Source organism: Pleurodeles waltl, chromosome 6 (genome assembly GCF_031143425.1).
Source record: "Pleurodeles waltl isolate 20211129_DDA chromosome 6, aPleWal1.hap1.20221129, whole genome shotgun sequence".
Classification (NCBI taxonomy): domain Eukaryota; kingdom Metazoa; phylum Chordata; class Amphibia; order Caudata; family Salamandridae; genus Pleurodeles; species Pleurodeles waltl.
Window position 1 is genome coordinate 466,313,130 of NC_090445.1, and position 13,772 is coordinate 466,326,901.

Below are 13,772 nucleotides of genomic sequence, written 5' to 3' on the forward strand. Positions count from 1 at the left end.
GGAATGACTGCAAGATCATTATACCTACATCTAACGTATGTGCTATTAATTTATCCTCATTGGCAGGTCATGTCATCCTTAACAGTCAGGAATGCTGGATGCTTTCTCAAGCTTTTGTAAGCTGTTTCTTCTATGTTTTAGTACTGTGGAAACCTGCTAATAAAAAGATGTTGAGCACAAAAAAGTTTTTAACCAAATTCCTACAACTGGGATCTTTCCCCCTTCCTGGAAGGAGGCAGTAGTCACTACCTTAAAAAAGAAATCCAATGGAGACCTTGAGGACCTTAGCAACTTGCGTCCTATTTTTCTGCTGCCTGCGAAGATCCTTGAAAATATATATCAACTAGGAACTGATGAAGTTCCTGATCACTCAAGATATTTTGGATTCTTCACAGAATGTTTTTTGGGGAGGCCACAGCATGGAATCTGCCCTGCTGGTGGCTACTGATTCTGTACACTGTACGGTGTATCAGGGAGGATCTACCATACTGGCACTATTGGATCTTTCAGCGACATTCAGTATGGTGCCCCTTTTCTGCATGGTACACAGATTGCACCTGGCGTGTATGAGGGACTCCGCTCTGCCCCTGTTGGAGTCCTTTCTCATGAACAGGATTCATATGGTGAGGTGGGAGTACTTCAGGTCAGAGTCTTACCAGCTGTCTTGTGGGATTCTGTAGGGTTCTTCTCTCATCCCAACTTTGTTTAATCTGTATTTTGCCTCTTTGGCGAAACTGCTAAACTCTTTTAGCTTTCAAGTATTCTCAGATGCGGAAGACACCCAAATGATTGTTTTTATTACAGATGACATATGTGAGGTAGTGGAGAGGTTCAAGTGCTGTATGACAGAAATTAGTACCTGGATGAAAGAGAATTTGCTAAAACTAAATGCATATAAGACAGAGATACTGATCTTAGGTGAGCATAGATCGGTATGATATGAATTGTGGTGGCCAGAGACTTGTAGCTCCTTTACCGTGCCCGGTCACCGAAGCCAAAAATTCAGGAGTAATCTTCCACAGTACCCTCTCTGTTGACTCGCAGCCCAAGAGGACAGTGAGCGCCTGCTTTCTCATCATTAGAATCCTAAAATGTATCTTTCCTTTCATTCCTTCCGAACTCAGGGTGGTAGTGGTTATCACCCTTCTTTCTTTTTGATTGGACTACTGCAATCCTCTGTATTTAAATATCAATAAATCTACTCTCAACAGACTCACATTGTCCCTACACAACTTTCAGTTAGGGATGACATTATTGGATGCAGATTAGAAAGTGCATGACGTTTAAAGCCCTGTGTCTTAATCACATCGCCCAGCATTTACAGGGCCTGCTTGCTCTTAGAATGGCTTTCTAATGGTATACGCCTAACAGACTGTCGAGAATATCCTTTCTTAGGAAGGTGAATACACTAAGATTTCGAAAAGCCACATGGGGGGGACAGACCTTTTTGGTAGCTGCAGCTAAGCTGTGAAATACGTTGCCTCCTGGTATTGCTAGCATCCCTTCCCATATATTTTTTGGAAAGAAACTCAAAACCTGTATTTTTTCCCTTCCGTGATGGTTGGTTGGTATCTTTCTCATGTTACAGCTTCTTCCATTATTGCTAGCTCTTTGATACCCTTGGGTATAACGCGCTTTACAAATTCCCAATACAAAATACAATGGTAGGGGTAAATTTAGGTAACTAAAATGCCGATAGCACCAACATTGCTATATGTACTATCAGTGTTATCTGCTACAGTTCCTACGTCTTTTGTTTAGCACTATTAATAAACTTCTTCCTAAATTTATTTGGAATAAGAAGCTCCTGAGGACTGAATATAGAACTAAAAGGAGGACTTTGTATCCCAGTATTTAAGAAATATGATTTTCTCTTTCTAACAGCTCAAAGTGTTTATTGGTTCTCCAACTTGGATCTCTACCTAAAACCATCCAGGGTTTTAATAGAGAGAAATATTGTGGTGCAATGTCGTTTACAGGTGACTCATACTATTGGTCTTAATAAAACAAAAGTTTTATTCTCTAATTCTCAAAACTACTAAGAATGCTATTATTAGAGGGGTGGGTGGAAATATGGCTTTGAAGGCTTTTAGGTTTTCTGATTGATGATTTTTATTAAATACAAATTAGCCAAGGAAAAGAGGGAGAGGAAAAATATATATATATTTTCTTGTGCAAAAAAAATCTCAGTCTCTCTTCTTGTATTCCGTTCTTCTAAGGGGTAGAGATGTTCAGAACTTCTATTAAACTGGTCTTTTTCCTTCCTTCTTTCACTAGGTCTCCCTGGAGTGGTAAGTAAATAGGTAGATAGATTTTCTCCTATAGTCTTGTATCTGTTCTACTTCATCAGGTGTTTCCTTGGCATAGTCGGTAATCGGTCATCAATCACCTATGCGGGGAGGCGGAAGGGTGGGGGCCATGGTTTTGAAATTCCCCCTCTTATAGTCTATAGTCTGCTATTTAGTTTACCCCATTTTTTAAGTAGGATCCAAAATAGATTGAGCTATTTTTCCTATTATCAGGACTCAGTGGATAGTTTAATTAGCAAGTGATATCCCTTTCACTTACTAGTTCTCACCATCCCTCCCTCCCATACACAACAACAAAAAAACAAAAAATGACAAGATAGATAAGAAAATTGGTGAAGAGAAACAAAACTTTGTAGTAATTTAATTCCCAGCACAACGATTTTGGGGACCGGCCACAACTCTCCTGAGTTGTGGCGGGTCGAGATGTGAAAGCTGGTGGTGTCCACCAATCCTCACTCCACTCCTCTAGCTCCTTGCTCAGTTTTCCCTCCCCATCTGATTGCATCCCACCTGCTTCCTATTTGGTCTTTCTTATGTCCAGGGTCAGCTGCTATCCTGTTGCTGGTTCCTTCAATCCTCCTCTCCTCACTCCCTCCTCCATCTTTGGCGTCTTCCATGGTATGCTTGACCCGCCCCTTTCTTGTTTTTAGTTTCTTCTATTGTCGGTGATCCTCCCACCTGTTCATGGAAAACAGCGTCCTTCCTTACTTTCGGTAGGCAGACCATACCTCTCTCTAATGTTATGCCACATCTCGTCTTTTAGGTGCTGTTGGTGTGGGACCCAGGTCTCAGAAGGAGGGGAGTTTACCCTTCTGGGTAAGTCCAGTGGAGCATTTAGCTCCTTTTCACAGCTCTATTATGTTTGAATGCAACATTTAGTAATGGAATTGTATCATCTAAAAAGATATCTTGATGGAATAATCCCTTGATTAAGTTAAATATTCTGATCTCTTGCTGGGATCAATGGATCCATGCTGGTATACTTTCTATTTCAGATATTTGCCGCAGTAATATGTTTTTGTCTTTTTCTAACTTACAAGTTTAATTTGGGATTCCTGATTGCACATATCATAGATATGCTATATTGTGCAATGTAATTCTGAATACTCACAATGGTTCGTTTCCAGATTCTTAATGTTCTGGTATAGAGTTTGTTTCATATACATGGCTTATCTGGTGATATTGCTTCTAAATCCTATAAAATGATTTATACAAACTCTTTTAAATTATTAAAACTAAGAATATTCTGGAATTCCACCTTTTACAATAATTACTCAAACATGGAACAAATCTGGTTACGTAAAATTTCTAATTAACCTCTATATGTCAGACCAGTTCCTTCATATTGAAAAATTGTTGTTGGACTCCTGTTAAGTTATATCATGTAACACTAATTGACAAACTAGATTGTTGGAATTGTAAAACTGAACTTGGGTCCTTGAAACATATGCTATTTAAATGTCCAGTTATTTGCAAATTTTGGTCTGCCGTCTGGTTCAAAGTCTCACAATTTTTTCATATTGGTCACCACTGACATAATAAATTAATATTGATAGATTACTACTTTTGTATATGGGATTTAAACTATTTGATGTATTAATTTCTTCTTTTATGAAATCTATTACTATGAATTAGAAATCTGCTAATGATATATCTTCAAGCTCATGGTGAAACTGGACACTATTTCTGAGGAATTTAATTGAATTTCTTTTAATAAAAAGAAAAAAACAATTTCTATTACATGTTTCCTTTGGAAGGCTCTCATGTTTCTCATAAGATTAGATAATTTAGTAACTAAAATGTATTAGTTAATAATTTTTAGGTAGCTGTGAGGAAGATTTTTCTGAACCATATCACTTACCTGGTAGTGACCATGGGGTGTGCTCTCCCGTCACTCATGGCCATCGAAGTACCTATGAAAAGAAAGAGAAACAAATTGGAAGGAGGGGAGGGAACTACAAGCTGCAGGAAACAGTAAAGATGGACTATTCTACTTCAAACAGAGAGGAAGGGCCACAACTACTAGAGACCAATAATCAGGGGGAAGGAGCAGACAACAGGAAGATGCAGTGGTGAGTCGTGTCGGGCAAAGAGAGAACCACAAGTACGCCAGAAGGAGAGACGCCGCTTGTGAGCAGAGGGAGCATTGCGACGAGGAAGCCCGAAACAAGGAGGACATTGCCACCAACCACGAGGAGTCTCACGAGACGTGAAATGAGGAGTAGTGGACGCTGCAGGACAACACCATGTCACCCCCAAAACTCAGGAGAGTTGTAGCTTTGAGGGTGAGTGAATCATGGAAGGGAGCAGGAACCACTGGTGGTGGTTAGTATACAGTGACACACAGCGGGAGGGTGGAAAATGAGGATAGTGTTGAGAACTGCTACTGTATTGTGGGAGATTGTGCTCATTTTGGAGTTGTTTTGAGCCTCTGAGGTATTTCTTTTTATGTTTCAAAGTTGGGGTTAAAATTTGGTGATTATTGTAGCACTAAAACTATTACCGGAGGACCCAAAGGAGTGATGCTGGCTCAAAGTAAACATTTTCCTGTAATATAATTGGGATATGCTAGCTCGTGGGGAATAGTCACATTCTTGGGAAACCCAGAATTCAGAACCCAGAGCATATGGGAGAATATAGACCTTAACCACAAAACAGGTCTCTATCACACAGGGTATACCTTACTATATCTATGCATGACAATACCGACTTTCACAGGTGTTGGTGAACGGCAATGTAAAACATATTGGACATCCTACTTACCGCCCTTTCTTTCTCCGAGGCCCCTGGCTGTGACACCCCGTGGGATGACCTAAAAAAGAAAGAAGAAAAGAAGAGAGAGAGAGACATCATTAATAGCCACACCTTTTCCAGAAGTCCCTGTCACCCTGGGAACCCTTCAGTTCATACTTGTAAAGATATAATAAAACCCCCAAAATTCAGAAACTAACTCGGCCTCCATGTAAGTATATTGCCCATCCCTCCTACAGTAGCCCTACATGTTTTTCAGTTTTATGAATTATGTTTTTTCAGAATGCTAATTTAGATAATCTTCTTTTCTTACTATTGTGTTAGATCTGTCTGTTTTATAGAAGACTATTTTACTGTTCTTTTTTATTTGGCTTCTTGTTCAAATATTGTGGAGCTCAGTAAAACAATTTAACAGTAGAATGGTGTGAACACAGTAGTCATAAAACTTTATTGCACACTTCCTTTCAGTAGAAATGTTGTGCCTGCAGTGTGGTTCCATAAAATGCACATTTGGATTGCATTGAGCTATAAAAGCTAACAGATCACGTAATTCCTGTCCATATGAAAACAAAGCCACATTTATGTTTGATATTTTTGGCAGCAGGATCTTCCAGGAAGGTTTGTTTTTAAGAGCCTTTCGGTGATTAGAAATCGAGCAGAAAGATCATCATTTTATCGTCTTTAATATAGAAACAGGAGCTCTCCTAGCTTTAAATGAGTACAATAAGAAGTATCAGAAATAGATTTCTCATTTTCACACATTACACATTTGTGTTTGCACAAATCCTACCACGACCCTATGCTAACACTGGATGTTGTTGTACATTGTTGGCACTAGCATAAGAACTGATGGCCTAATTTAAATGTTGGCTGATGGTATTAGTGCTGCAGCCATAATGGAGTATTTTACTGCTGCCATGGCCAGGGTGGTCCGCCTGCCACATCTAGAGATGTCCACCGGCCCAGCAGATATCTCTTGCATTTACAGGAACCACTGTATGCCTTGCTGCTGCATAAACATTAGGGTGCATCATGACACACATTTATTTAATTTTTTCAATTTTAGAAACAAAATTCCCAAGTGGGATTTAAAAAAAAAATCAATTACCCCTCACCATGGGAATGGTCTCCCATGGCGTGGGGGGTCACTGAAAAGTTTTTACTTTTACAGACCACCATGTTTTAGGTGGTGGTTTGTAAAAGTAAAAACTGCCTATATGTCCGCCTACTCTAAATCGAATGTGAGGGAACATGGCTAAACCTCCAACAGCCCTTACTCTGTTGAGCCATCGAAGGGGTTCATAAGGCCATAGAAGGAGTAGTCTCTGCCGTCTACATACTGAGGGTCCGCTTGTCTGTAAATCAGTAGGTTGGACCTTCAGGTTGGCCAAAAGGGTACTCTGTTGCTGGTGAGATGGACTATCCTTTCTGCCAACATCTACATCAGGCCCTACATTTTTGTCAAAAAAGAAGGCAGAAGCAGCATGTGCTCTTGGAACATGCACAAGCGAATGTTGTATATGCTCACAAGGGTATGACTACAAAGAAACTGGAGTAAATGACTGACTGTCTGATTGAATGACTGAGAACACAAGACTACTCTCAATAACAAGCAAAAACCATTGGGTTGACCACTAACCCCAAGCCTCTCATGGGGTAGTAAGCACTATATAAGTGTAATTAGAAGTACTCACAATGCACTGCAGGTGCCAAAAACTAGAAGGTCAATTCTCAGGGGTGCGGATGTTTTAATGAGAAAGGGGCACATATGAAAATAATCAAATTTAAGAAATTAAAACCAACCATTTCTGATGAAATCAGTTTGAGAAAGGTATCTAAGCTTTTAAAGACTACTTTGGGATGGAAAATGTGAAATTGTATGTTGTCACTGACCGGCTGCAGCTGAGAATGCATTCTAAGCTAAACAAGCATCGAGAAAGCCAGTAGGTTTTGCCTTTGTAAGATCTATTGCCTTTGTCAATGTTTTTAGAGATATCACATAGCAGCTCAGGCTGCTGTGTAGCATGGCTGAAAATAAAGAAATGTTAGCGTTATGAGGTGGCCAGTCATGTGCAACATGTGAAAAATATATTGACAAAGCCAATAAATTTTGCAGAGGCAAAACCTGTTGCCTTTGCCTGTGCTTGTTTTTAAAGTATGCCTTGTCTGCTCTTCTACAGGTCGTTAAGAGTTGTTTTTAATTGACCGGGGAAGAGGGAGAAGTAGAATGTTGGAGAGGGTGGGAAGGACAAGGCAGGGGGTAGGAGGGATGGGGCATACAACAAAAAAAGGGCTGTGATGTTGCCAGCGCTGGCCACGTCATAGCACTTTTTTTCTGATGTTGGAGCAAGAAAGAAGGATGCAGAAGGGGAGGGACTGGATGAAAGCAAGCAAGGATGAAGGGGCGAGGCAAGCAAACAAGGTTGTGGAGAGGGTGGTGGGAACTGGGCAAGCGACTGTCATGCAGGAGTGGCTCGGAGGGATGGGGCAAGCATCACCGAAGCTGTAGGAGGTGGGAGAAATGGGACAAGCAATGAGGACGGGAGGGGATGGGAGTGATGGGCAGGGATAAAGAGAAACTGAAAGCATATATACTCTTAGGGAGTGCTATTTTAAAAGTATTAAAAAAGGACACTAGCTGCAGAAAAGAATCTGCACTGAACCAAAGAGAAAGTGGATGCAGGAGGTGCTGCCTAGTGAGAAGCAAGGGAATGAGAGTGATGTCGAAGCCCACCAATGGTAAGTAATGGTAAGTAAAGGGCGGGCTCTAAGCCGTTTAAGCTTTTTTTTTGTTTAATGGGTCTTGAGTATGTGTAGGGAGTGAGCTCTCTCTGAATGGTTGTGCACATATCTACATGCATGTACACATATGCAGTCATAACAAAAACTCACTACTGCGGAGTAGCTTTCTGTGAAAAAGAAACAGGAGAGTAAAATGCATGGGGTATCCCCAGCTTGTGATATTGATTAAACAACTGAAGGCAATTTAACATGGTCTACAAGTGAAGATGAAGTTACTGTGCAACATTGTGGGTTTTGCTAGTTGTACATACAGCAACTGTTTCACCCTTGGAAAGAAAGAGGTTCCAAGGGTTACATTAAAGCATAAGAATTGTTCCTTAATCTCTGTGTAATCTTAGGACAGCCACGTCAGACACAGGATATACAGTGGTGCTCAGAATTGGGTGGCATATGTATACAGAACACTGATGTAGGACATTTACCTGTAGAACAGATGCTAGCAAATGAACTGCCTTGACGGGAATTAATATTGGAACTGCTCGAGAACTGATGAGTTGACTAAACATCTAGAGACAATGGGCCTCATTATGAACTTGGTGGTCTCATGACCACCGGGTCCACGGATGGTGGTCAGACTGCCGCCAATGCCATATTACAACCATGGTGGTTGTGCCTCAATCAAACCGACAGAACTTCCAGGACTAGTCATCCCGGAGGTCTGGTGGTCGTGGCAGTCCTAATCCACCAGGGCAACGCTGCCCTGAGGATTATGGCTTTGTTCTCCATCAGCGATTTCATGGCGGTAGCACTGCCATGAAAAGGCTGGTGGAGAACAGGTGAAGGGAACCCCAAGTTGCAGGGAACCCCAAGGGTGCACCCTGCGCTTTACAGCATTGCCACTGGCTCTATTACGAGCCAGAGACAATGCTGTAGGCCGTCTCCTGCTAGGGCAGTGGGCAGAAACTAAGGTTTCCACTCACTGACCCAGCAGGAAACTCATAATGGGCCAGGCGGGGAGGCAGCGACAGTGGCAGCAACCTCCCTGTCGGAATGTCGGCGGATGGGCTTTTCCGTGATGAGGCCCTATGTGCTGAAAGCACTCTGGCCTGCAGTATGACACATTTTGCCTTTTTTACAGGAAATGTGGAATATGTATGCGAAAATAAAGCAAAACAACAGACATTGGCAGAAAGCACTACAATATATGAAATAAATGAACATTGCAGGCCCAAATGAAATGCTCACCAGAATAAGGTAAAGAGTTCACTCGAGGGCAAGATCACAGTTAAAAGCTAACTCATGTTTAGCAAACAAGTACAAAGTTATGACCCAAAAGCACATAGATTCACAGGCATGTACGTATTGTTTCCAAACAGATTGTAAACCTGATTAGACAATGAGTGGAGTAAATCTAATCAGCTCAAACTAAACAGAGTTCTTATGGTTACAATGATAAGGCATGCATGGTATTAAAATTGTATTGTAGAAATGTATGCATTCAAGAGTGAAGAGTGGGTAGTTTGTCTAGCATTGTTAAAGCCACAAGCAAAGAATGTGTAGATTAGTTTAGATATGAGGGATTACGGGATCACAGGTGTTCAAATGATTTTCTGTTTCAATGTATGACTGGCCAGTCAATCATTATTTACTGTTTTGTAATAAAGTATTGTGTGATTTTGTATATAAGAGGATGTCTGTACCACAGCAATTTGAGACTGGTTGCCTGACTGTGTGAGGAGGGTTGATCTCCCTGTAGTGCCAGTAAAGAGCTGTATTTTCATTGCCAAAGGAGAGTTTGACTTTTTTTCCCAGTGTCTCTAAGTTTTTTATTTACCCTGCAACACCTTACTGGGTCCTGTTATACATTATAGCAAAGGAAGATCAAATTTCATCACTATATTTTCCATGGATTAGTTGGCTCTCATTAATTGCAATGTTGTGTAGCATATATCACCCCACAGCACATCGTCCCCACCACCCCAACCATCCATGGTCCACAATGTGCAATATTGCATGCACCTAAATTAGCCAAATGTGTAGTGTTGCCTATAACTTCCAATCTCTGACTTGCGCAATATCTTCACCAAGATATGAATTAACTAATGGAAACACAAAGTGGTAACTGGTTGGAATACCACAACAAAAGTGCTGGTGTAGTCATGGAGACATTGACCCCCTTCCAGTAATATACCCATTTTAAAACGCTGCATAGAACCCAGACTTGCTTAAAGCCCCTTGACACCAGTCAGGAAGCAAAGGACTGCTGTCTTACAAGGCCTTGTCAAATACTTCATTGGAGTATTCCTTGAGGACCAGTGTTAATCCAAAAAAGTTTTAGCAGTTAAAAATGTTCGATGCAGCCCATGTGTATTACATGCTGCACCTTTAACCTCCGCCTCCCCCCTCACTGACACCACTGCCCCAATAGGCACAATTGAATACACCCTAGTATAAGACCTGAATGCAGACATACACAAATATTAGAAAGCAAAGAGAAAGCTAACAAAAACAGGATGGTTGCACATTATAAAGGAGTGTGTGCAGCCTGTTTGTTAACCCAACTCAACTTCTCACACAAAGACCACACTTTAATGCAGTGGAATGTATTTTCCTGATCTCTAAGACTGGGTACGAAATAAAGATAGAAATATGAGGTGGTATATAAGAAAGAGATTATTATTAGCGGTAGCTGTAGGACCAATGAGTTAGTTCTAAAATGATTTCTGAACACAAAGGGGCAAATCATGATGTATCTGCCAATGTCTACAGCGAGTTATTTTTAAATTTGTATATTTATATTTATGATTCACTCTTTGGCCTTTACAAAGGCAAGTACAAAAGAAACAAATACAACCAATAACAAGAGTATATAATGCAAATACATCACAAACAGAAACCTGGCACACAGCTGGCAGCCACACACATGTGCTCCACAGGGAACCATGTGCATGACAGTAGAGTAACACAATGGGGTTTGGGCCGGACAGACCCAGAGAGATAAATAGACTTCTTTCCCAGTGTGCTCTGGCACTATGTTTTTATGCATGGAAGTTTGTGAGATAGCTCGGCAAATTAGACACCTGCTGCTGAGATGCAGGTAATTACATCTCAGCATATTATAACACCGACAGGACTGGTGAACCCCAATGGTCACTAAACTGGACACATTAATTTAGTCAACAACATATCTACGTTTTACAGGGTTACAAAACATCAAACTAAGCACTATATAGGTGTGATTTATTGCTGTTATGTTGAAAAAAATAGGTTCAGGAACAAACATATTACCCCATGTAAAACATTTGGTTTACTATTTATTTTAGCTAAAATAGCATCATTTAAATGGTAATGAGGACAGAATGGGTAACGGTGAGGGGGGGTGTACGCGGATATATTAAATAGACAGTGAAATTAATAAAAAACAAAAGTCAAATGAGAGCAATGCTTCTTGAAAACATAAATCACAATGGCAGACGTGCGCTATTATAGTTAGGCTTTTTTCATTTCAATTTCATTTGTAAAGTACATATGTGAACGTATTTTGCAATTGTGATGAAAGCACATAATGAAGAATTTTAAACTGGATTGTTCCCCCCCACCCCGTGATTCCCTTATATGTTTTCTTTTGTGTTTGGAATGCTCACAACCTTTTAGACTCTGGCACTGCAGTCTCGGTGGGTAAACAGCACTCTCTACTATGATAGACCTTTGTGGCAGCTTCACCATTTTGCATTTCTTGTGTCAGTGCACCAAAGCTGCAGATGCATAACTTCAAGTACCTGATATCTTTTTTGTTACTTAACTGGTGCTAATGATCGACCTCGAGGCTCTCTTGGTGCTGCAGAATGCAACATCGTTAACTATCATCCCAAATGAATACAGGTTTAGAGAACAGCCGCCGAAAGATCAAGGAAAGTCTGTTATTTTGCTCCCTATTCTCAAAAGTGTGCGGTACCTACGTGTACCATATCTCAGCTTGAATGTGATTAGGGCAGACCTCGGTGGCCTCTTCACTATTTTGCATTTCTTTTGTCAGTGCACCAGAGTTGAAGAGGCACAACAAGTACCTGAAATCTTTTTTGTTTATTATCCAGTACTAGTGATCAATCTAGAGGCTCTCTTGGTGCTGCAGAACACAACATCATTATCTCCCGTCCCAAATAAATGCAATGTCAGAGAACAGCTGCTGATAGATCATGGGAATTCTGTTATTTTGCTCCCTATTCTAAAAAGTATGTGGTATCCGCATGTACTGTATCTCAGCTTGAAAAAAATCTTAGTTTGGAGGAAACAAGTGATGACTGGAGAAGCATTGACAACAGAAGACGCATAAAATGAAAAAAAAGTACCTCAGAAGCACGCAGCTAGGGGAAGGACACTGGCTGCAGTCACTGATCGGCATCCGGAAAGTGTACTTGGTCCAAGCTCCAGGGAACAGCCGAAGCCAAGGAACGAAGAGAGGAAGTGCAGCAAGACGACATCAAAATCTGCTGCTGACCAATGAGAAGCACGAAAAAAAGAGTGACCGAGGAAGCCTACCAATGATCATTTTTGGGAAGGGTGTGGGCTGACTGTAAGCCCCTTTTAAGATTTTTTTCTTTGAAAATTGACTGGTGGAACAAACAGAAATTACATAATTATTCAAGTGTATTAACTATATGCAGTTAAGCGTAGCTAACTGAGATAGATAACAGTTTAGAAAACTGCATACCAGGCTCACATGCTGTTTCCATGAGATGGCATACTAAAACATGACCTTTGGACTTTAAAAATTATTGTAATCATTGTAACATAAGTAAATCTACATAAAAACACATCATTATTTTCTTTGTAGTCAAAAGAATATTCTGAGATGCACATGTGCTGATAGTTTTAGGGTGAATGCGTATTCGTGTAGCTTCTTCATTGTTTAAACATTTTTATAGTTATTTTCCTAACAATAAAATATAGTCAAGGTATCATGATTCTACCATATTTCTCAATAAACTATTAGATTCCACATAGAGGTACCAGATAAAATCCCTCTTCCATCACCCTATGAGAGCCCTCCTACACTAGTAAGGTTCTCAGATATATTTCACGTCAACGATCAACTTCCCATCCCCTTATTGAATCCAGTCCAACATGTGCAAGTATCACATTGTTTTAGGATGCAGAATACATCTCTTTCACCCTGCATCAACTTATATCTCATAATGTCTTTCTTGCAAATGAATTCAAATCTTGAAGACGGATGGATATGCTAAGACTGGTGACCTTTCGTCATATAATCTAATAAGGGTTTGCAAATCAGATTTGAAGTGTTCCCTCTGATGTTACTATTCAGCTTTTCTTTTGTCAAAATCCCAACAAATCTTCAGTACCTAAGAGGCATAGCAGGCGGATCTCTTTTCTTTCTTTGAAAATTAATGGGCAGTTTATTCATTGGCGAGTGGTGCCAGTCAACTATTTTGAAAGCTTCTTCATTGTCAAGTGGTCTCATTCAACTTTATTGTAGGCGTCCTTAACATCCAACACTTCCTTTCCAACAGAGGCAGGTTTAGGCCAGTCTTTCGAAATGTGTGAACCTTCAGCAGTTGGGATTATTGTTCTGGAACACAGGGCCAGATGTACGAAGCATTTTCAATTTGGTATTCGGTCAGATATAGGTTAGTAACTGCAAAAAGTAAGTTCTGAATGTATTACAGTTTCAATCCCAATAATAGGGATGCTATTTTTGCGTTTGGAAATAGTAATTACCTATCAACAAGCCCTCAATTTGTGTTTTTTATTTTGGAATGCACTAACTGGTCGCAAATATGGAATAGTCACAAAAAATAAGTTTTATCACTCGCAAATTAGCTTCAAGTGAAAGGAGGTTGTAATCAGCTGCAAACTGTAAAAAGAGAGGAAACTCTTATCCACAAGGATTGTTGTGTATGTTAAGGGGAAGAGAATGAGGGTTTTTGCTCCACATCAGCAGAGAAGATG

At 40.4% G+C, this 13,772-nt stretch overlaps 1 long non-coding RNA gene across 1 annotated transcript in view; it reads right to left on the reverse strand.

Moving 5' to 3' along the window:
- Positions 1-4,170: 4,170 nt before the first annotated feature.
- LOC138301975 (uncharacterized) overlaps positions 4,171-13,772 on the reverse strand; it is a 175,671-nt gene continuing 166,069 nt past the window's right edge. The window contains exons 2-3 of the long non-coding RNA XR_011205196.1: positions 5,073-5,121; positions 4,171-4,222 (exon numbers count right to left, since the gene is read on the reverse strand). This is a non-coding gene — a long non-coding RNA (uncharacterized lncRNA). The remainder of the gene's footprint in view (positions 4,223-5,072; positions 5,122-13,772) is intronic.